This window comes from Crocodylus porosus, unplaced genomic scaffold (genome assembly GCF_001723895.1).
Source record: "Crocodylus porosus isolate Cpor-Errol unplaced genomic scaffold, CroPor_comp1, whole genome shotgun sequence".
Taxonomy (NCBI): domain Eukaryota; kingdom Metazoa; phylum Chordata; order Crocodylia; family Crocodylidae; genus Crocodylus; species Crocodylus porosus.
The window spans coordinates 41,094,543-41,120,460 of NW_017728947.1; the positions used below are offsets into that span (position 1 = coordinate 41,094,543).

A 25,918-nucleotide genomic window follows, 5' to 3' on the forward strand; every position below is an offset into this window, starting at 1 on the left:
CAAGGCTCTGTCCTTGGACCCATATTGTTCAACATATTCATTAATGATGTGGACATTGGAGTCAGGAGCGGACTGGCCAAGTTCGCCGATGATGCCAAACTTTGAGGCAAAACATCCACACCAGAAGACAGGCGGGTGATCCAGGGTGACCTGAACAGGTTCAGCAAATGGGCGGATGAGAACCTGATGGTGTTTAACACCGAAAAATGCAAGGTTCTCCACTTTGGGAGGAAAAACCTGTAGCGTGCTTATAGGCTCGGCAGTGTTACGCTGGCTAGCACTAGGGAAGGAAGAGACTTGGGGGTCATCATTGACCACAAGATGAACATGAGCCTGCAGTGCGATGCTGTGGCTAGTAAACCAAAATGCTGGCTTGCATCCATAGCTGCTTCTCAAGAAAATCCCGGGACGTCATTCTCCCCTTGTACTCAGCCTTGGTGAGGCCGCAGCTGGAGTACTGCGTCCAGTTTTGGGTTCCACAATTCAAAAAGGATGTGGGGAAGCTTGAGAGAATCCAGATGCATGATCAGAGGTCAGGAAAACAGACCTTACGACAACAGGCTGAGAGCCATGGGGCTCTTTAGCCTGGAAAAGCGCAGGCTCAGGGGTGATCTGATGACCACCTATAAGTTTATCAGGGGTGACCGCCAGTATCTGGGGGAATGTCTGTTCTCCAGAGTGCCCTAAGGGATGACGAGGTTGAACAGTTATAAACCATTGTCCAGCAAGATCATTTCAGGCTGGAAATAAGGAAGAATTTCTTTACTGTCCAAGCCCCCAAGGTCTGGAACAGCCTGCCATCGGAGGTGGTTCACGCACCTACGTTAAACACCCTCAAGAGTAAATTGGATGGATATCTTGCTGGGATCCTATGACCCCGGCTGACTTCCTGCCCTTCAGGCTGGGGGCGGACTCGATGATCTTCCGAGGTCCCTTCCAGCCCTAATGTCTATGAAATCTCTGACTGGCCTCATTTAGTTTCAAGGCTGTTTCGAAGCCCTTTGTTTCGTTTCGCTTTCACCGTTTCAGTCTCAGAATGAGTCAAAAGTGTCAAAACGAAACAGCTGGCAAAATTTCCCATTACCTCACCATAGCACCTCACAGTCATTAATAGATTTTATCCTCACCACAGCCCTAGGAGGAAGGGAATTACTGTCCTATCATACAGATAAGAAAGCTGAAGCATTTGGGGCACTTTTACATGCCCTCCAGGGGTAGCACTTTAATTAGTGCAGTTCTCAGAGCTGCTCTAATTAAAAGGCTGCAATGTCTTGTGTATCGGCGATCCTGTGCTTCAGAATGGTGGCAGGGGTGCTTGAACTAAAGCTGGTTTGAAGAACTTCAGTTGAGGCCCCCCCGCCATCATTTTGAAGTGTGGGGATGCTGTTACGTGAGATGTGGGAGGCTACTGGAGCATAGTAATTATTACCATGCTTTAGCAGACTCGATTAATCAAGTCTGCACCAATGTGCTGTAATTAGTGTCAGAGCAGCCTCCACACTTGTGTACAGGCAGCCGCAGAGACTAAGTGGCTTGCTTGTGATTATACAGGAAATCTGTGGCAGAGCAAGGAATAGGGCTCCCAAGTGCTGTCCTATCCAGGTCACCCTGAAATGTACCATCTTTCTTCATTTGAGCAGTAACTAGGACACCACCTTCATTGAATGGTATTTCAAACTTAAACTTGGCAAGGGGAAAAATTCTATTTTATAGTCTCTTACAAAACTGAATCTGGGAATTCTCAACCTGACTTGATGAAAGCCAAAGCCTCCATGTGCTCAAGTCCTTACGTTTCATTTTGACCATGTATTTATGACAGCTAGGTGGAAAATGGTTGTTGCATTTTACATTCTCAGTTGAAATTGAGGCCCTTCTAACCTGTCATAGGTGGTTACTCAGGAACTCTCTTTAACATCTTTATCAGTGATGTGGACATTGGTGTCAGGAGCGCACTGGCTATATTTGCCTATGACACTAAACTTTGGGACATAGCATCCACCCCTGTGGACAGCCTAATGTTCCAGACTGACTTGGATAAACTTAGTAAGTGGGTGGATACAAACCTGATGATGTTCGATATCAATAAATATAAGGTATTATACCTTGTGGGGGGGACCTGCCACATACTTGTAGGCTGGGCAGTGCTATGCTTTCTAGCACCACTGCTGAAAAAGACTTGGGGGTCATGATTGACCACAAGATGAACATGAGCCACCAATGCGATGTTGCAGCTGGTAAAGCAAACCAAACTCTGGCTTGCATCCATAGATGCTTCTCAAGTAAATTTCAGGATGTCATCCTCCCGCTGTACTCGGCCTTGGTGAGGCCGCAACTGGAGTACTCCATCCAGTGCTGGGCTCTGCAATTCAAGAAGGATGTGGAGGACCTTGAGAGAGTCCAGAAGAGAGCTGCACATGTGATCAGGGGCTAGGAGAACAGGCCTTATGAAGAGAGGCTGAGAGCCATGGGACTCTTCAGTCTGGAAAAGCGCAGGCTCCGGGGGGACCTGGTGGCTGCCTATAAATACATAAGGGGTATACATCAGGATCTGGGAGAACGTCTGTTCACCAGAGCGCCCCAAGGAAAAACAAGGACCAATGGTCATAAACTCCTACAAAACTGTTTTAGGCTAGACAGAAGAAAAAATTTCTTTATGGTCTGAGCCCCTAAGACCTGGAATAGACTCCCTCCAGAAGTGGTGCAGGCACCTACTCTGGACTCATTCAGAAAACAGTTGGATGCTTATCTTGCTGGGATCCTTTGACCCTAGTTGACTTCCTGCCCCTGGGGCAGGGGGCTGGACTTGATGATCTTCTGAGGTCCCTTCCAGCCCTAACGTCTATGAAATCTATGAAACGATAGGGCACATTTGCTGCCATCAAATAACATGATGCTTTATTACACGAGCATTTTGAATATACCCATCACCACAATAAAGGGTACCCGTGCCAATTTTTACATTTTAAAACTGAGGGACTGCTGAAGTTCTTGAAGGGAAATTTAAGCCCTTGGCCCCATCAGTAGGGACCTACCAAGTTCGCATTTCACGATTTTACAGAAACTGCAAATTTGAATGTGCCCTGGGTAAAATGGTGGGCTCTGCAAGTAACTGCCTATAGCTGCCATGCCTCTTGCTGCCAGTAGCCCCACTCCACCCCTTCTGCCCTCTCCTCATCCACCTTTCCCCCTTGCTCCAAGACTGCAGGTGTGCACAGGGTTTCCCTCCCTTTTCTCTGTTTGCTGGTACATTTCATAGTTTTCATAGACATTAGGGCTGGAAGGGACCTCAGGAGATTGAGTCCAGCCCCCTGCCCCAAGGGCAGAAAGTCAGCTGGGGTCACTGTACCCTTTTTTTTTTCTAGGAGCTGACCAAAATCATGGAGCCCGCTGTTTGGGGATGGCCTGAAACTACAGTTTAATTACCTGATTAAGCCTAGGGAAGCTATTAATCCACACTTAATAACACATGGATTAATGGCTTTCCTGGGCTTACTCAGGGTAATTAAAGTGCAGTTTCAGGCCATGTGGCAATCTGTGGGGCGGGACAGGTCTGCTGGGGCACCTCGGCCAATCAGTGGCATAGGGTGGGGGCCCGCCATGCTCAGCTTGCCAAGATGGTGGCCAGCCCCATGATCTGCCCACAAAATCCTTGAGTGTGGTAGACCCCTACCCATTAGGTGTCAAGCACCCACAATTTCCAGTGCCTCAGGCTTTTAGGAAGTGCTTGTCAAAGGTCCAGAGAATTCATAACTTCATTTGAAGTCGCTGCAGCTGTGTAGGTTCAACACCTCTGAAAAGAAGGCTGTCTATGTGTGCGTCTTGACCTGTGAGGCACGATTGCCAGTCTGTCTCCCAGGGTTCTGCAGTGTCTGGGAAGAACCACACAACTTTAATCGGATTGCCCTGTAGTTGTTTGTTAATTAAAGCCAAGCTGCTGCACACAGCCTTTCTGACAGGAGGTGGCCTGCCTTTCTTGAACCACAGGCCTCTGCCTTTCCTGAGTGTGTTTCAGCCTGGCAGCTCCTTGGAGCCTTTTATCAAGGCATTAAAGAACGGAAAAACTTGGTGGTTGCCTCAAGCTGAGGAGGAAATGCTGTACTTGAAGGATTAATCTCAGTGCAATGAATTTTAAAGACTTTTTGCTATACGTGTTGTGGAAAGCTATCAAAATGCTAATAGGTCTGCTGTCTTACCTCCAGCAGACTTTCTTTTTAATCCTTTCTATGTCAGGCATAAGGTTAAGGAGGGGGAGGGGGGAATAAGTTGGGGTATTACCTAGGGCAGATCTATGGGGGCGTGCAGTGGTGCAGTCGTACCCCTTTTTGATTCTTGCTGCCATTAAAGGGACGAGGGTCCCAGTTCCTTTTTGGGCTGCCAATGAGGATGGCTGTGAGGGAGCTAGTGCAATTCCTTCGGGCTTTTGTAGACTCATTGCTGGTTGTAGAGAGCTGCTTCTACCCTCTGGGAAGAACAGGGCTGAGGTGGGGATGGAACATTGTATGGACTGTCTGACAGCTGAAGCAGCATTGTTACTTAGCACAGCTGGGGTTGCTGCAGCACTGGCTCTGCTGGGTGACCCTAGCATATCTAAGGGCTGGGGGGTGAGTGAGGTGTGAACACAAGGAGCAGGTTTGGAGGGGGCACTAGACAGGGGGAAGCATGAGCCTGTGGCAGGTCAGGGAGGTTCTGTAAACAGGGTAAGAGAAGGGCATGACCTAGCCACAGCAGCTGGAGCCCATGCCTGTTCCCCAGTGGAGTGCAGGGTGCTCAAGCTATGTTGGGTAACACTGTCCTGTTAAAGTTAGCTTCTTGAGATTGCTGCTGGAGCCCCTGGGCTGGCAGAGACACCTGGGAGAGCTAAGCACAGAGCAGGACGAAGAAGAGTGAACCCATCTGCCACTATCCCTGACTGACCCAGGGCTGTGGTGAGGAGTCCCAGGGCTGCTGCTGCCCTGCTCTAGCCAAAGGCTTTGCGGAGCAGCTGGGCAGGATGTCTGGCTCAGCTGGGGCAGTGGCAGTGGCAGTGGCAGAAGGGTTCCTTCTTCCTGCATCTGCCCTCAGCTGGGGGTGGGGGGTAGAGAGAACCTGCCAGCTGCTTCTGTCTTGGGCTGAGCCCACCACCACATGCAGCTGCTTCTGGCAAATGGAACCCCTGGCTGATGGGAGACATGAAAGGGCTGGGCAAGGACCAGGTGCTAGAAGAACAGACATACCTTCCACTATAACCTGATGAATAGGGGAGTCCCAGATCTGCTCCTGCTCTACTCCAGCTGTGGATTGTAGGAAGCACTGGTGCAGGTGCCAGGCTCAGCTAGGGACAGCAGCTTTGGCAGCCACAGTGGGTGGGTTTCTCTTTCCTTCCCCTGCTCCCCACCTGATCTCCCTTCCCTCCAATGTCCCCTGCTGGCTCAGGGTGTCCAGCTGCATGTGACCCCTACCCCCACCCATGGTCTGAGGGGCAGCACCAGGGGCATCAGCTACAGCCCTGTTTTCTAAATCCTGGCTTCACCCATGCATATTAATGGAAAGATAGTTTGGACCAGTTCTTTTTACAGAACTTGAGGTACTCTATTCCATTCCCTCATACCAGGTTGATGCTAGTGCAACTGTTGACTTCAGTTAATTAATAATACTCTTTATTAATCAGCATTAATTACAGAGGAATCAGGCCCCAGGTTAGCAGCAAAGACAATTTTATAGTTGTGCAATGAGACAGTTGTGGCCTCTTAGAAGGAAAATCTGCCTGAGAAGCTAGGGTAAAACTGTGTTGGCAAGCAGTGGTGAGCTGTGGTTTGCTGTGTCTCCACTTCCCAAGCTAGCTCATTTGGATAGGTTTAAGTCATCTATCTTTTTAGGCTGCGGGTGACCCAGTTCAAGTTGGAGGCAGGTGTTGGGTGCTAGGACCTGGTTGCCAACATTTCTCACCACTATGTGGGGAAAACTACCACTGCCACTACTTCTCTCCTCACCGGTGTGGGGAAAGCAACTGGTATTAGAGCCCCACATCCACGAGCCAGGTAGAGCAGCGCTGTGGACCAGATCCACCCTATGGGTTATAGGTTGCCTGGAAAGGTAGTGTTTACACCACTGATTGCACTGTCGATGCACCCTGAGATTCTGGCAATTAACATCTCAGGAAAAAGTTTCTCTTCCACTCCTTTTGGAATTTTATCTGGGTTTTTGACATGTCGGGCACATTGTTTTTAACTCGTCAGAGAGCCTCTTTATCTGGTTCCAAACCATAATGGGAATATTTTTATCACTTTGGAAGACTCAGCAACTGGGTTTGTGAGCACTACTGAGATTCTGCCTTTCCCCTAACCCTCTGTAAAGTATCCTAGAAAAATGAATCTCTTTGTGCTTACCTTAAGTCAGGCTTACCCAGGCAATTTCAGCTTCCAGGGGAAATCTGAATCGCTGGGTTGTTGGTTTGTCTTCATTATGCTTTCACTTTTAGATTTCAGTGGACTTCACACTTTTTTTTTAAAGTTAATTAAGCCATATACATGCCAATTAAATCACCTTCCCTCATACCTTCAGAGCATCAATGTTTTCTACCTACTTACTGTCTCCCCACCCTCTCCCAGATTAATATCACTGCTAGGGCAGCTAGTGGGAGGAGGGGTGCTGTAGCAAAAATGTTTTTTGATGGTGGATAAAAGCGAGTGTAGGAGTTATTGCAGAAGGAAGAAACTAAGTAAAGGCAAGCAAACAATGTCAGTGGGAGACTATAGCTTGTGGAGTAGTCACACCCTCTTCCCTTTCCTCCCAAAATGACAAAATGACTATGTGGGACATTTAAAACTGGACTAAGCATTGAAGAACAGCCTTTACACAGTAGTCCTACTTTGAAAGACAGGGAAAGTTGAAGCACTGAACTGACAAACAGGAGCTCCCAAAATCTAGTCCTGATGCTTGACACTGGCTTCTTGTGTGGCTCTGGGCAAATCCCTGAATTTGCTAGCACTTTCAATGAAAGACTGCAAGTCTGGATAAAGGGATTTGATAGATACAGCATTTGGACCAAATTCACATGAAGGATTATTGTGTTGTGCTTCAAAATATGGTTTAGGTAATGCAATCTGAAATGAATACAGTCTGCTGAAAATGACTACAGAGGTGTGCATGTGTGTGGAAGAGATACTGCCTTCTATGCCAAGAAATGAAGAACTGGTCAATTGTATGTCAAGGGCTAGATACTGTTGACCAGGGCTGTTCAAGTAGCAGCCCATGAGCTGGCCCCTGAGGGGATTAAACGGTGGCCCCTGGATTCCTGCCCCTCTCCTCCCCCAGCTCCTGCTGCTTCTTCTCTCTTCCTCTGGCTTTTCCTGCTTGCCTGTGTCCCAGGGTGCAGGGCAGCAAAGTGCACCAGGGTAGCCCATTGTTGGGAAGCTGAGGCGAGGGTTGCAAATGCACACAGTGCAGGGAGGCTGCCCATGTGATGTAGTGGAGGGGAAGGGGGAAGCTGCCGTCATGTCCAGGGCAGCAGGGAGGAGACACCCCTGGGACCTGTGGCTCACAGTAGCACAGCTTCCTGCTGGTACAGACCACAGAGAGCGCAGCTTCCAGCCACTTAAAAGCTGGAAAGCTTTGCTCTGAACAGCCTTTGGAGAGTCTCCTTTAGCTCAAACATTCAGGGCTTTTGGAGCAGGAGGATGTGATTGTTCTCCACAGAGCGAGCATGAATTGTAAATGTCCTGACCCATGCTGGCATTAAAATCCTACATTGGTAAATAACATTGTAAATTGTAACATTGGTAAATAACATTGGAAACTGTAACATCAACAAATTACATTGTGCATAATTTTATAAATGTTTCCCTTCCAGTTGTTCTATTTTGGGGTTTTTTCTTTGCATTTCTCTCAGCTCTGTCAGGAGAAATGGCCAGGTCAATTTCACTTGTATTCATAGTCAGTTTCCAATGAGTTCTCTACTGTATTTGTAGTCAGTTTCCAATGAGCTGCTTTCTGAATCTTGTACTTAACAATGGATGATGGATCTAGATCCTGCAGGGGAAAGTTATCTTTTCAATAATAAACTGTCCTCTGAAGTTTTGGCAGTGTTTCATGAATGTTATAGTTTGGGTTTATTGTTTTTTCCGTGTCATATATTATGTTGTGTTCATTGATTTGAAAACAGCGGTACACAACTGCACATAAATAGCCAAACCTATCAGGGACAAGCAACAGTTATGAATGCAGTCCCCTAGGCTATGCAGCAATTCCCCACTCAGATCTCTGAACCCCAAATAATGACCCACCAGTTGAGGCTTGCTGTGTGAGTGGGGGTTGGAAGAATATGGGAATATAAGGGGATAAGAATGGGGGGGTCAAATTGTGTGCATGGCATGTCATCTTGTGCTTCTCTAGTTAATTAACCAGGTAACATCTGGAAGTTAAATATTAAACACAAAGGTACAAATCAAAACATTTCTGAGGAAAGCTTGTCTTTGGAGACAGGCTGCTGGGTGAGCCTGCAACCTGTCATTACTGAGCAGATCAGAGAGTGGGATATGCAGGCTTGCTTTGGTAATAGTATTTAATAGAAAGATGGACTAAACAGACATCTCTCTTTGAGAGGGCAGTGCAGGTGTTCAGATAGAGCGCAGACCTACTTGGAGAGCTTCATTAAGGGCTGCCCATGGGAAATAGTTTTGATATAGAACAGAAGAGGCATGCTGCTGGATTTTTTATTGTTGTTTTTAACTTCATGGGTAATTTTGCAAAACTCAGTCTCCCCTTCTCCTATAGATGGAATGTTTGAAATACACCGGTGCTATTAATCAGCAACTGCACATCCTAGCATCCTGCAGCTGTTAGCCATGTGCATGTCGGAGGGGGGTGTGGGGGTGTGGAGATGGAGGAGGCTGCCTCTTATGCTACTTTTACAGGATCTGCTAAAGCTGCAGATTGGCTGCTCCATATCAGTGCTTACTTGGACAAACGTTCTGCATTTGGTACTGTGCACACATTGGATGCGATCACTACTTAAAGAAGTGAGGCTCTGGAATACTAAAGCTACATGACTATTTAGTGACTACTACTACTACTACTACTACTTTATAAAGGTGCACCAATAAAGATTTTTTGGGCCGATACCGATGGCCAATTATTAACAAGCTATATTGGCCAAAATTGATCCGATTGCTGATAGGCAAGCCCAGCAGCTTCAAGAGCAGCATCCTGCTGGCAAGTCTGCTGGAGGGAAGGGGCATGGGAAGGAAAAGACATGAACTGGCAGATCAAGCCCCCCCCCCCCCATGAGGGAGGGCGTGGGGCTGGGGCAGGGGTAGGCACTGCCCAGCTGGATAGGTCATGGGACAGAGCCATGAGTGGCTGGTTTGGGAAATGCGGGGGTGGGGAGGTGCTGCTGTGTGCACCTCCAGGAGAGGCATGGGGGTCCATAGGCCCCCCTGGATCTGTGCCTGGGGCAAAGGTGGGCTGCTGCTGGGGCCAGGAGTGGCACCAGGCTTTTCCTGGCAGTGGGTTTGGGCCAGGGCAGTGCTGGGAGGGAGGGCTTGGGGCCGGGGGGGAGGCTATGGTGAATTTTGTGGTGGTTATAGCCCACCCCATAGCCCCCCTCCCAGCACCATTGTCACCTGCCCCGAGCCCAGCCCCAGCCCAACTACTGGGAGTAAGAAGGAGTAATGGCCATAAGTTGACAGAGAGTAGATTCAGGCTAGATATCAGGAGGCACTACTTCACAGTCAGGGCGGCTAGGATCTGGAACCAACTTCCAAGGGAAGTGGTGCTCGCTCCTATCCTGAGGGTCTTCAAAAGGTGGCTAGACATTCACCTAGCCAGGGTTGTTTGACCCCAGCATTCTTACCTGGATCCTCCTCTCCCTCCTTGGTCCATAGTCCGAGACTGGGAGGATCGAAGAGAACAACACCTGTGCCCCCAACCCTTTAAGCTCCGCTCCCAAATCCCTGCAGCACCTCATGACCTGGCTGGGAGCACTCTGAGCCGTGTCATTGGTGCCCACATTGATAAGGAACATAGGGTAGTGGTCAGCAGGCTGGAGGAGTTCAGGGATCTTCTCCGCAATGTCTCTGATATCGGCGCCTGGGAAGCAGCAGACTTCCCTGGCTAAGGGGTCAGGGTGGCAGATTGCACCCTCAGTCCCCCTCAGAATGGAGTTTCCAACAACAAACACTTCTCCTGCATCTGGATCAGCTGGGGACAGTTGCACCAACCTGGATCCACCCCTGAATGGGGCCAAGCTGTGCCATCCATGAAAGGAGCAGGAGTGATGTGGGACAGAAGAAAGGAGCAGAGCAAGGCAAGCATTTTATAGCTAATGCCTCTTCACTGCAGCTCTGCCTTGAAAAGGAAGGAGCAGGACTAAACCAAAAACACAGGGACAATTTCATAATAGTGTCTTCATCATTCCTCACTGGTTTGGCCTGATAATGCAGAAGCAGGTCTGCCAGTATTATTTCCACTATTTCACACAGGCTATGGCGGTGCCTTTCTGGGGTCTAAAGTCAGAAAACAGCTTCTCTTGCCACTGTGATTTCCATTTGGACCTGGATGGGTAGCATATTGGCACCAGTGTAACCATCTTAGAGCAGGCAGATGATTGCTGGATAAACTCTCAGAATAGCTGCTAGAGTAGATACTATTACAACATCTCACCACTAGGTGGCAAAAGAGCTGATAATAGCCTTTTTGCATTAAGCAAATAGCTAACTCAATAGAAGAAGACATGTGATACCTAACAGGTATAACATACACCAGTGTACTTTTACTTCTGATTTTTCCCAAGGTAACTCTAAATTCATGTTCTAGCAAGTTATAACAGTGTATAGTTGCACATGATGTTCGTTCCTCATGGACACCCACGTAAGGATAGATTACAATGACATAGCCATGTTGTGTGTCCATATCCTTGAACATATCAGCAGTAAGGGCAAAAAGCTACTGAAGACAGCTGTGGCTTCCATTTCCTCTCCCTCTGCCTACAGATCGGACTACCCACAGAAAGCTGGAGGTAGCTCAGTGAGGAGTCTTGGTTCAGTCACTGGGGGTCATTTCAGAGACAAGCAAGTTTCAAATGTTGTACTAAAGGAGTTGGGCACACTTTAAGTTTCTTTACCCAAGTTATATAGCCATAACACTATGATGGCAGCAGTTACGTGGCTAAATTCACTGTTGAGGGCTCCCTGCTTTCTAAAACTAAAAGGAAAGAAACTACTACACTATTCCCCACCCCATCCTACAAATACCTTTTGCATGATTCCACTGCAGTTCCGCTCTTGTAGTCACATTTTACGTGATTCCAGGCTGCTGAGACATGTTTAATTGTCTACGGGTGATATCCAAGATCCATAGAAGTACAAAAGGGTAAATTCATCTCCAGGATAACTAAGTCATGTAAGCCATTACAGCAGACCATTAAGTGAATTCTAGAGTGCTTAGGAAAAGTCCAGGTCAAGGAGTGCAGATCATTCCTTAGTGTGCATTCAAATGAGCAAATTTGAATCCAGTTAAAAGTCACCCTGGAACAGAATCATAGTATGTGAAGCTGGAATCCCTTTCCTAAGGAAATGCAATTGATTAGTGGAGAGACGGCACTGTTTATTCCTAGCAAGTATCCTGGACACCAGGGCTATTTGTACAAATCTACATTTGTAGATGTACTCACCATTTTCTAAACCATGTTAAGTGATTTACATTACACAGTTCAAATTAAATTTCAATTCAAATTAAGGGTTAATAGACAATTGTGAGCATTTGCCCCCTTCTTCACAGACCAGTAGGCCATGTGCTTGGGCAAAGCTGGGGGGCTTAGTCAGGATACTGATACTTAGTCACAGTGAGGTATTCCTGGCAGGTGAGATTTTGCAAAGGTGTTACTTTGCGCCTCTCTTGTGTTGCAAAATGCTTGCCTGCATTCCTAAGGAATGTTTATCTGAGTTCCTAAGGACTGTTTTTCTAACAGCAATATGGTATACACAGTTTAAATGGCCAGATTTGGACTTCCCTAGTCTGCATTAACTTTAATTCTCATTCAGTGAGAATTAATACATTCAGACTGGAGCCAATTTTAATTCAGACTACAGACATCCACGTGTACATAGTGATAGCTGTACTCCAGATTAAACCTAGAAAATGGTAACGTTTATTAACAGCCCCGGAATCCAAGCCTCCAATTTGCAGTCTAAAGCTAGTCAAAGCACCTTTCCATTAACAGATTATTTGCTGAAAACTACAGTTTTAAATTGATCCCAAACTATCTGTGAATTCAGGTTCAATTGAAATAATTTGGGCCAAAAAAAAGATCAGAGATCTAAAAGAGGTCCACTGACAAAATGGAGGTTTTGTTGCTTCATCCCCCTGGGATACAGTAGAGGTCAGTGGCTGGGAAACTGATGTGGGAAATGCTGGTTCAAATCCCTTTTTTGACCCCATATATTCCATGGTGACCAAGGACACACAGGGGTGCATCCCTCGTTCAGTCAACCAGCCTATGGAAGCAGCAGCAGGGGACTTATTTTTAAGTCCTTGAAGCAAGTGAGAATCCCCCCTGCCTTCCCCTCCATCCTCAGCAGCACTTTCCCTCCCCTTCCCCCACCCACTGCTGCTGCTTTCTCCAGCTGTTATAAGAGTGAGGTGGAGGGAGCTCCAGAGCTGATCTTTCCCACTCTAGCCATGTATCCCTAGGTGTAGGGCTCAGCCAGGGACAGCAGCAGGTGGGTCCCTCCTCCCTGCTGTGTCCCATCCCCACAACCCTCCCATTGTTCCCTACCAACTAGGGAGCAGGTGTACGGGGTGGGAGATGGAAAAAGGGGAAGGGAACCTACCCACTACCTCTGCTGTCACTAGCTGAACCTAGCTCTATGTGCAACCCAGCTGCAGCAGGACAGGAGCAGCTCTGGAGCTGCCTCTCCTGCCCCAGAGTCAGCAGCAATGAGTGGGGGTCCGGGAGGGGAGAAAGGAATGGTAGAAGAAGGGATGTGCTACTGAGCATGGAGGGGAAGGGAGTGGGGAGAGAATTTTCTTACTGTCTTGTAGGGTCGCCAACCCTCCAGGACTGAAAAATGATAGGGCATTCCTTAAATATTAAATGTTGCATCTGATTTATACCAGGGGGTGTTTAAAATGTATTAGTAATGTACATTTGCCTTTCTGATGTAAAGTCTATGCACCATAATCTGTAACTGATATATGCAAACATGTGGACACAGTGGCATTCTGGAAACCTCCCAGAATAGATTTAAACAGAGTTGGCAACCCTACCATCTTGAGGGACTTAATGTTCCCAGTTGCTGCTCCTGTGGCCCAGTCTGCTGGCCCTGGTGTGTGTGGGGGGGGGGCGGGGAGGAGGGCAGGTGTCACAGGCAGAGCAGAGTGTGCAGCCACCCTTATAGTGCAGGTTGCTGGTCCTGTACCCCCCTTTATGAAACCCTGGATCTGCCCATGAGGACAGTGCCCTACCCACCTAGGGGAGAATGCACTTCTCTCACTCTGTCCTGGTCAAACTTGCAGCTGGTATAAAATACTGAAACACTAATTGGAACAGAGAATTTGAGGAAAAAGAACAACTCCTTAGGATGGATGCATGGACAAGTTACTGGAAGGTAAATGAGGGTGGGGTTTTACAATGCCTCAGCTACTCCATGGTAGCTTCTCATACGCAAACTCTTTTAATGAACTAGCTTTGTCCACTGCCTTGGAATTTAGCTGGGAAGGGAAGGATTTAAATTTCACTTCTTGATCCAAAGAATAGTGAAATATTAATTTAGTATATTAGTATTAAGTATTAGTAGCTAAAGCAGTAGAGGTGCACCAATACATGAGTCCATATTGTATTGGCACTGATAAAAGGAAATTTGACATTATCAGCAATCGACTTTTTTTGGCTCATGTGGCCAATAACGTTGCTGATAAATGCCACTTGCATGGGTACAGCCACAGCATGCACATGTCCAGCAGTGCAGCCCAGCAGCTTGAAGCACAGCATCCAGCTGGTAAGTCTGTTGGAGAGGAAAAGGGGTGGGGGAGGGAAGGGGCATGTGGGCAGGGGCAGACTGAGGCCTCCGCAGTGAGGGAGCGAGTGGGGCTGAGTCGGGCAGGGGCAGTCACTGCTCAGCTAGGGCAGGGTAGGGTGTGGGACCAGGCATCCGGTCTGGGAGACATGGGGGCATGTGCCCCCCAGATCTGTGCACAGGGTAAGGGCAGACTACTACTGCAGGCTGGGGATGGTACTTTGTCTTCCCAGCAGGGGGGTTTCAGAGACTGCAGTGCTGGTGTCGTCGGGAAGGCTTTGGCTTCCATGACCACAGCCTGCTCTTTGGAGAGAGAGGCAGTGAGCTGCTGGAAAGGGATGGCCTCCACCTCTCTCTGCTGGAGAGGAGGCTCTTTACCGCCAGACTGGCTGACCTGCTCCACCGGGCTTTCAGCTAAGCCTGTTGGAGGGACTACTACCACTGCTGGCTTGCTGAGCAACCCTTGCAAAGCCAGCAGGCTAAGGTAGTCAAGGGAGCCCACCCCTGCCCCAGCCCTGGAATGAACTGTAGGCAAGGCAAGGGCCCCCAAAGGGACACTTGCGTGCCTATACAGAAATGCCAGGAGCTTGGGGAATAAGCAGGATGAACTTGTCCTCCTGCTAAATTCAAATAATTATGATGTGATAGGGATAACGGAGACCAGGTGGGACTCCACCCATGACTGGGCCATGGGTATAGATGGCTATAACCTGTACAGAAGAGAGAGAGTGAACAAAAGGGGCAGGGGTGTAGTTCTCTATGTTAAGGAAAGCTACGTGTCCCTGCAAGCTGACATTGGTGCCCAGGGTGGACGACTTGAGACCCTCTGGGTGAAAATCCATGGGGAACACGGCACAAGGGACATAACGGTGGAAGTCTATTACACACCTCCCACCCAGGATCAAGACCTCGACCAGGAGTTCTCCAGGGAGTTGGCTGAGGCCACATGCTCCCAGTGCATGGTTGTCATGGGAAACTTCAACTACCCAGACATCATGTGGGAAGAGCGCTCGGCCAAATCCGAGCAGTCACATAGCTTTCTCTCATGCATAGATAAGCTCTGTCTGACGCAGGAAGTCTACGGGCCGACAAGAGGAAAAGCGCTGCTCGACCTGGTACTGGCAGCCAGGGATGACCTAATCAGTGATATAATGATCAAAGGGAAGCTGGGTGACAGTGACCACGAGCTGATCACCTTCACCATCTGCCATAAAGCTGGCAAGTCAGTCAGTAATACAGAAGTCCTTGACTTCAGGAAAGCTGACTTTGACAAGCTAAGGAGGCTTGTCAGTGAGGCCCTAAAGAGCCACAACCCAAAGGGGAGAGGAGTGCAGGATGAGTGGTTGTTCCTCAAGGGAGCAATTCTGGATGCACAAGCAAAGTCAATCCCGTCTTGGAGGAAAGGCAGCAAAAGGGCACAGCAGCCCCATTGGCTCTTTAGGGAACTAGCGGACGTCCTGCATCTTAAAAGAAAGACCTGCAAAGGATGGAGAACTGGATCCAGCACCAAGGAGAATTGCTCTGCACTGGTTCAGACCTGCAGGGAACAAATAAGGAAAGCCAAGGCTGCGATGGAACTCCAGCTAGCTACAAATATCAAGGACAATAAAAAGTCCTTTTTTAGATATGTGGGGAGCCAGAGGAAAAGCAAGGGCACCACTGGACTCCTGCTAAATCAGATGGGACAACTGACACCCAGGAAAAGCAAACTTGCTAAATGGGTATTTTGCATCATTTTTTCACCAGTCCCATGGGACCCCCCTGCCCTCTATGGGGTGGGGAGGCCTGGGTGAGGGAGCTCCCTTACCCTCCATCAGTGCTGGCCTTATGAAGGAACACCTTGAGAAGCTGGGTACCTTCAAGTCAGCTGGCCCTGACAGTTTACACCCCAGGGTACTCAAGGAACTGGCAAGCATCAGTCTGACCTCTATCCTGGGAAAGGTCTTAGAAAAAATTTATCAAAGAGGCCATCCTTAACAGACTGGCTGGTGGCAACATCCTAAGGGATAGTCAGCATGGGTTTATTGCGGGTAGGTCTTGCTTGACCAATCTCATTTACTTCTATGACCGGGTGACCTATCACCTGGACAAGGGAGAAGAGATTGATGTCATATATCTTGACTTTGAAAAAGTCTTCAATCTGGTATCCCATGATCACCTCTAGGCAAAACTGGCTAACTGCAGCCTCGGCCTCACCACGATCTGCTGGCTGGGGAATTAACTCTGCGGTAGGACTCAGAAGGTGGTGGTGGACAGAAGTCAATCGTCGTACTGCACTGTGACCAGGGGGGTCCCTCAAGGCTCTGGCGTTGGGCCTATACTATTTAACATCTTCATTAATGACATAGACATTGGTATCGGAAGCGAACTGGCCAAGTTCAGATGACACCAAACTTTGAGGCAAAGCATCCGCACCAGAAGACAGGCAGGTGATCCAGGCTTATCTGGACAGGCTCAGCAAATGGGCAGATGAGAACTTGATGGTGTTTAACTCCGAAAAATGCAAGGTTCTCCACCTTGGGAGGAAAAACCTGTAGCGTGCTTATAGGCTTGGCAGTGCTATGCTGGTTAGCACTACAGATGAAAGGGACTTAGGGGTCCTGATTTGACCACAAGATGAACGTGAGCCCTCAGCATGATGCTGTGGCTAGTAAAGCGAGCAAAACGCTGGCCTGCATCTATAGGCGCTTCTCAAGTAAATCCCAGGACGTCATTCTCCCCTTACTCGGCCTTGGTGAGGCTGCAGCTGGAGTACTGCGTCCAGTTTTGGGCTCCACAATTCAAAAAGGATGTGGAGAAGCTTGAGAGATCAGGAAAGCAGACCTTACGACGACAGGCTGAGAGCCATGGAGCTCTTTAGCCTGGAAAAGCACAGGCTCAGGGGTGATCTAATGGCCACCTACAAGTTTATCAGGGGTGACTACCAGTATCTGGGGGAAAGTCTGTCATCCCTTGGGGTGCTCTGGTGAACAATGTCAAATGGTCACAGACTCCTCCACAACTGTTTTAGGCTGGACATAAGGAAGAATTTCTTTACTGTCCAAGACCCCAAGGTTTGGAATAGGCTGTTGCTGGAGGTGGTTCAAGCGCTTACCTTGAACACCTTCAAGAGATATTTGGATATTTATCTTTCTGGGATCCTGTGATCCCTGCTGACTTCCTGCCACTGGGGCAGGGGGCTGGACTCGATGATCTTCTGAGGTTCCTTCAAGCCCTGGCATCTATGAATCTGTAAGGCCTGGAACTATTCTTGCTCTGCTCTAACCAGCAGGGTTCAAATGACACTTTGACTCTTGTGGAGGTCTGCAAAAAAAATTGGGCTGCCTGTCACAATGCCCTAATAAAATCGGAGACCCCCCCCCCCCGGTTATGATTTTCAGATCTTACAGGGGGCTCTCATCTCTTATGGGGGGGCTCTGCCCTCCCCAAGCACCCCTCTAATTTGAACCCTGCTAACCAAAGACTGCAAGCAGTGGCTATATGGGATACCAAACAGTGGTGGTTTGCAGGTTTCCAGCACTTGCTTTCCGCCCCTGCTGGCTAGGAGCAGGCACTGTAAGGAGGAGCCTGTGTGCTGCTCCACTGTCTCCAGCAGATGCAGGCATGGGGGCAGGGGAAAAGGGGCAGAGCTGCTTCTGACCGACCTGCTCTTGCCCCACGCTGTAGGGAACAGCTGTGTGAAGCTGTGTGAAGTTCCTAGATCAGATGGAGAAAGCAGTGGCAGTGCCTAGGTTCCTCTTTCCAGTGCCTGCTCTTGGCCAGTGGGGAATACTGAGGGAAAGGAGGGCAGGGAGCAGGGTCTAGTAGGAGGAAAAGGCATGCCACTGCTGTTGTCCCCAACCAAGCCTAGCTCTCTGCACAACTGCTTCCCACACCCCCGGCTGGAGTGAGTAGGAGCAGCTCTGCTATCCTTTCATCCCCAGGTCAGCTGAGAACAGTGGCAGCAATGACATCAGGGAGTGCCCCCTACTCCACCTCATGTGACTGCTCCCTGTCTGGTTCCTCCAGGTCCCCTGCTGACCAAGTGGCTCCAATCACATCTTGCTTTCATCCTTCTATGCTTTGAGGGGCAGTGTGCTGCATCCACTTTTAGTAAATCCCAGATCTGCCCATGGCCCATCCTACTTGTCATCCCTCTTTCTTTTTTGCTGCAGTTTTCTAGAAACCAGGGCTGATTTTGTCTTTCACGTGAGTAAGTGTTTTAGTGTCTGGCATTTGTGACATGGATCACTGCATATGGCAGAAAGCACGTGCACACAAATTCATACGCAGCCAGCTTTCCCTGCACAATGAAGATTTGGTTAAATGGGAATTATGTTTAATACTGGATTTAAATTTCTCATAGTTGGCTGGTAATAACCTGATCTCAAGGGCTGCAAGCAGGCAGTCAGTGTTCTGCTCAAGGCAGTTAGTGTTTGCAAAACCTGAAAGAAATTGAATTTTGATATTGAGGAAACTTTAATTAGAGTCTTTTTAAAATACAGTATATGTACTTTCTAGTCCTATCTTGAATGTAGGCTTTTTAATTTCTTTAATGTATGACATTCACCTAGGCTTCTGGGCCTGATAAACATTTGACAGTAATATTTTTTTCTTGCATTTTGAGGAGCTTAGAGCAATTGATCAGCTTTATAAATGTATAAATTGCAATCTGGAAGTTGATAAAGTGAAGTCTTTAGGGCAACAGAGAGAGAAGTCTGCAGATATTTAGCCATTTCACTAACAGGATTTTCCCTTACAGCTAACAATGGGTGGAAAATAGTGGGTATACTTTTTGCAGGCTCGTAGTTTGCATCTTCAAAAAGGGAGGCAGGCATGAAGATCTGCTCTCATTTTTTCACTTGTTGGACAGGAGTTTGACTGACTAGCCTGAGTTTAGAGGACTACTGGACAAAGGATAATTTCCATTCTCCACAGATTTCCTAAAGCCATGATTATATGGCTTTCCTCCTGCCCCCTGGTGTTGTCTCTGGATTTAGGACCCAGATGCCTTGTTTTGGGAGGACAGATGCCTTCTTCTAGGGTGGGGGGAGGGAGGAAGGAGGGATGACCCACCCTCAGACTGACCACCACCTTTCCATTCGATAATAGGCAAATTTACTGATACACAGTGATAACAGAAAATAAACAATACAGACAATCAATCAATTCTATAGCTGCCAATCCTAGGGCTCTCATCAGAGTTAAGATGCATCTGGCCAGGACTCAGGCTTCACTCCTGAGGTTCTCTCTTAGGTGTCAGATGTCAGCAGCCTGAAGGTGGGATGCCAAGGGCCCCCCCAGTGGGGTGGATGAGACAGGCTGGTGGTGTGCCCTCTGTCCATGGTGGCCTTGGGGAGCCCTCCCAGAGGCCAGGGATGGGTGACCCTCTCAGGGAGGAGGATGGGAAGGAGGACCTGGGCCCTTTGCTGTTCTCAGGTCTCTGCTTTTGTAGTCTTTCCTCCTCCTGATGACTTTTCATCTGTGGCTATGGTTGATTGGTCTCTCTCTCTGGTCATCACACTGTCCATATCATGTGTTGTCAGACAAAATTCCATTTTCATAAACCTATCACAAGCCCACATCCTAATCTGGGGTTTTACTGGTGTCCTAATTTGGTCTGTTCCCCTAAAACCAGAAAACTCCGCTGCACTGCTCTGAGGCCTTGTAAGCTGGTGCCACTTTATCTCATGTTATGGAACAGTGTGGTACACGCCCCCACTTTCCCAGGCTGTGTGTGTATCCATTGGCCTTGTTGTGTTAAAAGCTCAGAAAACTGTATGAGACCCATGGCTTTTAGGAATCAGTTAGCCCCTGCTGCCCACCGTGAACTGTTCTAATGAATATATATATTCAAGTCAATTTCCCAAAAGCAAACCTTTAAATACTATTTTAAGCCATCACCTACATCCACTGCCAACAAAATAAGGCCTACCCATTCACTCCTGCTGCTACACATCAGAGGCTGGCTGTTAGATAATGCAGATGGCTATGGGGTGGATCTGAGCAGTTTGTGGTTTTGAGCTGCCTCCTTCTCCTTTCCTATTGTTCTTGAGCTCCCAACCTAAGCATGGCCCTCAAGCACATGTCCCAATATAAGTGCACCTCTAGCCAGCAGTACAGTCCATCTGGGGCCTAGAAGAAAGGCATATAGACCAACAGTTATTTACAGCTTATTGATTCTGTGGCACAAGCTTAGGACAGCCCATAGGATATTCTGCTTTGCATTAGTGACTGAAGATCCCTCTGAGTATCCCATCTCCATTCCAGGTTCAGTCAAGGTCTATATGAGCTTCAGAGACTGGAAGGAGATGAAGAACAGTTGTCAGGGGTTGGTGTGGGGGAGTTTGCCTTGCCAGTTCCCATGTTATGTCAAGCAAGATGGCTTATTTGGAGAGCTGTCACCCTGGTGGAGTGTGGAGAGCACTTTTGCCAAAACTGATAACCTCCAGCTTTTCATTTCTTTTGTTTAAAAGCACCCCAAATATTTTGAATCACTTCGTAGGTTGTTTTTCTGCCTCTGCTTTGTTTGTCCTCTTTGCTAAAGATGCTTTCTCTCTCATTGCATTTGTATGCAAAAAACCTGTTATCAAATTATCATCATAATCCTCTTAAAACAGATACGCTTCAAAGCATTTACTGTCACTGTCTCTGAGGCCCCTATTACCATAAAGCAGGCGGTCTCCTCTGAGGTTTGAAGTTCCCTTGCATAACTCTAGGTTTACTCCGCTAGCTCTGTCTGGATGTGAAGTAGAGAAACAGATTGAAATCTTGCCTTCCCAAGGCTCAGAGTCCGTGTGACGACTTGATTAAGATTTGAAAGACGGCAGCTTTATTTCATCCATTATTTCTAACATTTTTCTCCCCTTCTTTGTTCTTGGGGAATGGGAAAGTGTCAGAAATGTTTGAGCAAATGGGATTCAGATCTTTCCCTGTATCCTGTGCCTGGAAAGTTGTTGCGAAAGATCCTATTTTAGTAGCCTGTAGAAAAGCCGGAAGCCAGTTTAATCCATTATCTTTCAACTCCTTTTATTTATTTTCTCCTCCTCCTCCTCCACAGAGATTAACAACTAGGAGAACCGGATAGAGAGGGAATCTGGAAGAGCTTGGTGCCCAGCCCCAGCGTGAAGGATAGGAGATATCTGTGTGAACCACACCACTGCCTGGGCAAAGAGGTTTGTTTTGGTTAATTAAGACTATTCAGCCTTGTTTGGATAAGAGCCCTTAGCCCCCTCAAGGAGCCAGGGAACCTGGCTTATTAAGGGTTTGCAGCATCTCATAGTCCCCCTTGAGTGTGTTACCTGTTGATTTGCTTTGTTATCTTAGCCATTTGGAATACTATTACTATTATTTTGGTGTGATTATTGGGCTGGGCTGGAATGGGCAAAGTGGACAAAAATCAAGGGATGACTCTGTGACTTAGTGCTAAAGCAGGTGCTGATGGATTTTTGAGGTCTTGTTGGAGTCCATTGATTTCTACACATTCAAAAATCCAAGATGTTTGCACATTAACAGTGTTGCAATGATTATTTGGCTTTTTATGGACCTAGAAGGGATCAGTAAAACTCCTTTGAACAGAATCTGAAAGGTGAGGCTTAAGACTGAAAGCATTGTATAAACAACTGTGAAAGGGGCCCTTGAGTTTTTACTGTGTAAATTGTGAAAGTACCTCTGGTGGAAACTTTCCACCCTCAATGTGATTATTAGACTAGGAGGGTGAATCTAATCATATTCACTCAGGCCAATCCATCACTGAAGGCACATATGGGAATTAAGGTGGGGTGTCTGTAGAATTCTTACATGCTCAAAATCTGTCTTGCGTAGAAAAGTTTTGTGATAGATGTGTATGCTTGAAATCTATTTGGTGCATCTATGCATGCAATGAAGGTGATGCAATAAACTCTAAAGCAGTTTGAACAGGAGTTAACTGCTCCCGGGAGCAGTGTCTACCTGTGCATCTGTAACAGCAGCACTTTGATCCAGGGTACAGCAGCTCTGGGCTGAAGGGGATATGTGGGGGAGGGATGGAAGAGGTCTGGGCTTCAGGTAGCTGCATCGGGCAGTGGAGGGGCTGGCTGGGGCACAAGGTTCAGGTAAGAGTCTGGCCCCCAGCTGGCTGGGGGGACTGGGTGCAAGTTACACCAGCAAACCCCATCTACATGTGCCTTTGATCACACATAATGCCTTTGCTGTAAGAGAGAACTGTCCCTGACACTACTATCTTACAGCAGAGTTAATTAGTTTACTGCTCCCTAATACTGGCGCATGTGTAGACTGTGACGCTTTGCTGCGGAGCTGATTAGTCAACTCGGCAGTAAAGTGCATGTGTAGATATACTCATTATCTCCTAGTTTACTTCTTGTCTGTATTATTGCCCCTCTCTATATTAGAGACTATTAGCAAACTTTTTTTGCCGCAACTGCAGCTGATTCGACTCCATGTAATGATGAAAGCTCTAATGGTGACAGACCACTAGCATTTTAGGTAATGTGATCAGAAGCAAGTCCAAGATTTTATACAGGGAGTGCAAGGGCAGCAATGCACCTCCTGCTTCCAGCCTCCTTCTCCACACCCCTCAACAAAAGCGGGCAGATCATGCCACAGAAGCAGCAGTCAGGGACAATTTTTAAGTCCAAAGGAAGATAAGAATTCCACTACCTGCCTTTTCCTCCCTGTTTGAACCCAAGTCCACTCCCCTCCCCTACCATTCGCCCCTCCCTTGTCTGCCACTGTCTGTGCAATCTCAGGGGATGGGGGGCTTCTCTCTTACTCCAGCTGTGCTGTACAGGGCCTGGCCTGGGGCAGCTGCATTGGCAGCTGGTGGGCAGGTTCCCCCTCCTCACACCTGCTCCCAGGCTGGTGGAGAACACCCCAGAGGACCAGGCAGGGAGAGAGAAACCTGCCTGGCTGCTGCAGCCACTGTCACTGCTGTTGTCTTGGGCTAAGCCCAGCTCCTTTGCAGCTAAGCTGGAGCAGGGCTGGAGTTCCCCTTATCCCCAGGATTGCACGGACAGTGGACGCCTTTGAGCAGTGGCAGGCAGGGGAGATGGGAATGTGAAGGGGAAGTGCCTCTGAGCAAGCAAGGGAAGGAAGGGGGAGGAATTCTTACCTTTTTTGTGACTTAAAAAAATTCCTGGCTGCTGTTGCTGCCATGTGGTCAGAAAGGGGAGATGGGGGGTAGCTGTGCTGCTACACCCTGTCTAGATCCATTCCTAAGCATGCTTTTTCTGCTCAGGTCTAATGGACACAATGTCTAATACACCCCACATAATTGTCAGTGTAGGGACGCACCGGCTTTAACAACAGGGGAAAAGTGTTTTGCAGACTTTCCCAAGTAACAGGCGTAACTATGATGTCAGTGGCCACATCTGAGGTTGTACTATGCTGTGTTCTGTCCTTTACTGCTTTATGCAGATGAATGTGGTGGGATGGTCTATAACACTAGATGTTATATACAAGTTGTCTGTATCTCTTTTTTTCATGGCTCAGCTGTTCCATTATCGTGTCTGATAAGCGGGTGTGTGATTTGAAGTAGAGCTGTCAGCCAGAACCCAAGGCAAGCAGTAGTCCCATGTGTACAGTTTGGGGGCAGCTCAGTTTCTTTCCTGATAATTCTCTGCCTCCCGCGGCAGTACAGTGCGCGCTTCTCCTAAACCATAATCATAATCCTCTTTTCAGCAGGCACCGCTATCCCCACAGGAAGCATTAGCAATATCACAGAGTATGGAGACTTCATTGTTCCCCTAATCTGGAAAGGGAGCTGAGACGTGACAGAGAAAACTTTAACCTGTTCAGTGCTTCTGTTTTGAGTCATTTTTGCTGTGTGTGGAAAACTGGGAAGCCTCTTCACTGAAGATAAACCAAAGTAACTGTGTCCCACCAAGGACAAACTTCACAGGCTTATCTTACTCTATGAAATTCATGAGGGGGCATGTCCTTGAATTTGCCTGCATTCGATACACCCTGTTGCTGTGTATATGGGAGTAATGAGCTTATTTAAGGGAAATTGGAACTTCTCAGCAGCTGGCTCCAAAATGGCAAAGCATGAAGGCCAGGGATGACAGTAGTATTGTTGTTATTTAAGGACCAAGTAAATGCTTGGGACAATGCAAAGGAAGTCCTGGACATTGTCTTAGGAGGGAAGGGGTGGGGAACTGAACAGAAAGACAGCTTAAATCAAAGGAAGGATTTGAAAGGAGGGCTGATGGGCCCTTTGGGCATTGGAACACTCGTCACCCCAAGCAGAGGGGGTGGTGGACACATTCTGAAAATGGACACATCTTTCTTATTTAAAAAAATGATTTTTTTTTTTTTTTTTTTTTTTTTTTTAGCTATTTGCATCTCTGGGCTGAGTGTGAGTATGCCCTTGGAGGCCTGGCAGTCTGAGAGACCAGTGTGAAACTGACTGAAAGCCACGCTCCAACTTGCTGTAATAGGTTGTACTTCGTCCATGCAGAGAGGCTTAGCATAAAATCTGTGTGTCATTTAAGTGCCTCTGTAGGCCTGCATGGGCCATGAATGCACATAGGCCATGCATTTTACCTCTGGTCAGGATGGAAATTCACTCCTAATGAACAATGTGGATCTACCCTGCTCCTTCTCTGTCTCCTTTCCTAAAATCTCATCATGTTTGTCTCTGCACTGGCTCTTGCATTGTGTTTCTTCCTGACAAGGTCCATCTCATTTCTCTCAGGTCTGCATTTGAACAGCTTAGGTCTGCTATGAGAAGAATCCCAGTCCCTGGCTAATAAGGTTAACAAGTCCGGCTGAGAGAATTATCTGCATGTGCATGTATAATCATCTGTGAAAATTCTTTGGAGTTTTAGTCCCCATTCTAATTTAAAAAAAAAAAAAAAATCTCATAATAGTGTGAGAGAAGGATCTGGAGAGAGTGCTTTTTATTTCTATCAAGGCTCCCTGGAGATTTTTCTTTCTTTTTTTTTTAGGTAGGAAATGTAGCTTTCAAATCTGACACTTCTTCCAGACTTCAGAGACTAACCATTGAGGACTTCTTAGGCATGCTACATCTGTTCAAACTAAATGTGTGGTGGGGGGCACTCTGTGCCTAGAAAGAGCTTCTGAAAACACCATTGTAAGCACTCAAGTTTCTTTTGGAATGTAGTAAACAAGACATAAAATCTCAAATGTACTTCAATGGGGAGAGGGGGCACCTGGCAGAAAGCTGAAGGAGGGGAACACAAGAGGGTGGGAATAGTTGTGTTACATTCCTAATAGTTTTAGACAGGATCTTTATTTTGCTGGAGAATTACCAACAAGCCCTGTAACCTTTTTTTTTTTTTTTTTTTTTTTAAGTCAATTTAATTGATTCTGGAGTCACAGTCAAATGAGCCAACTAAAATTGGAATGTAAAGTGCTTGCTTATTTCCATATAAGCTCTCCTTTTTATGCCAGGTTTATTGTTATGGATACATAGAAGGCTCTTCTTTTTTTATTAACATTACTTATCACTATGCTTTTAATTCTTTAAACACACAACAGTTAAGTTTTACTGCAGTTTAGCTCCATGCTACTAATATTTAAATTATGTTATGATCTAAAAATTATTGGTATTGGGCTTTGGAATAGGCCCTAAAATGTTATTGAAAAAAGTCACTGCAAACAGAGAGAGTGGGATTAGCAAAGAGTTAACGAACATCTTCCTAGTGTTGTCAGTTAAGAATTTATTTCTGAATTTAGTGAGAGTAGAGGTGTGTTGATGATGAGCACTTTTAGAAATCCTACCTGTAGTTCTTGCTTACATAGTGCATGTGGGCATAGTCTAGTGCCTAAACAGGCTTGTGTGTAAATGTCTTTCTTAAAGTTTGAAGCCATGACTTTTTTTTTTTTTAGCTGAAACGTCTTTCTTTTTTCCCACCTTTTTAAATTGGATTTATTTTCCTCCTGGTTTTTACAAGAACTTGAAATGAAATGGCGGTTTTGTTTTACCT

General features: G+C 47.2%; 1 protein-coding gene across 4 annotated transcripts in view; it reads left to right on the forward strand.

Annotated features, from left to right (window-relative positions):
• The window catches only part of TSPAN18 (tetraspanin 18), a 199,695-nt gene that overhangs the window by 16,410 nt on the left and 157,367 nt on the right, over positions 1 to 25,918 (forward strand). Inside the window, exon 2 of one of the 4 annotated variants that reach the window (XM_019551265.1) lies at positions 21,033 to 21,145. The exons of the other annotated variants lie outside the window; for them this stretch is intronic. The gene's annotated coding sequence lies outside the window, so the exon portion shown is untranslated. The remainder of the gene's footprint in view (positions 1 to 21,032; positions 21,146 to 25,918) is intronic. 4 annotated transcript variants of the gene reach the window in all.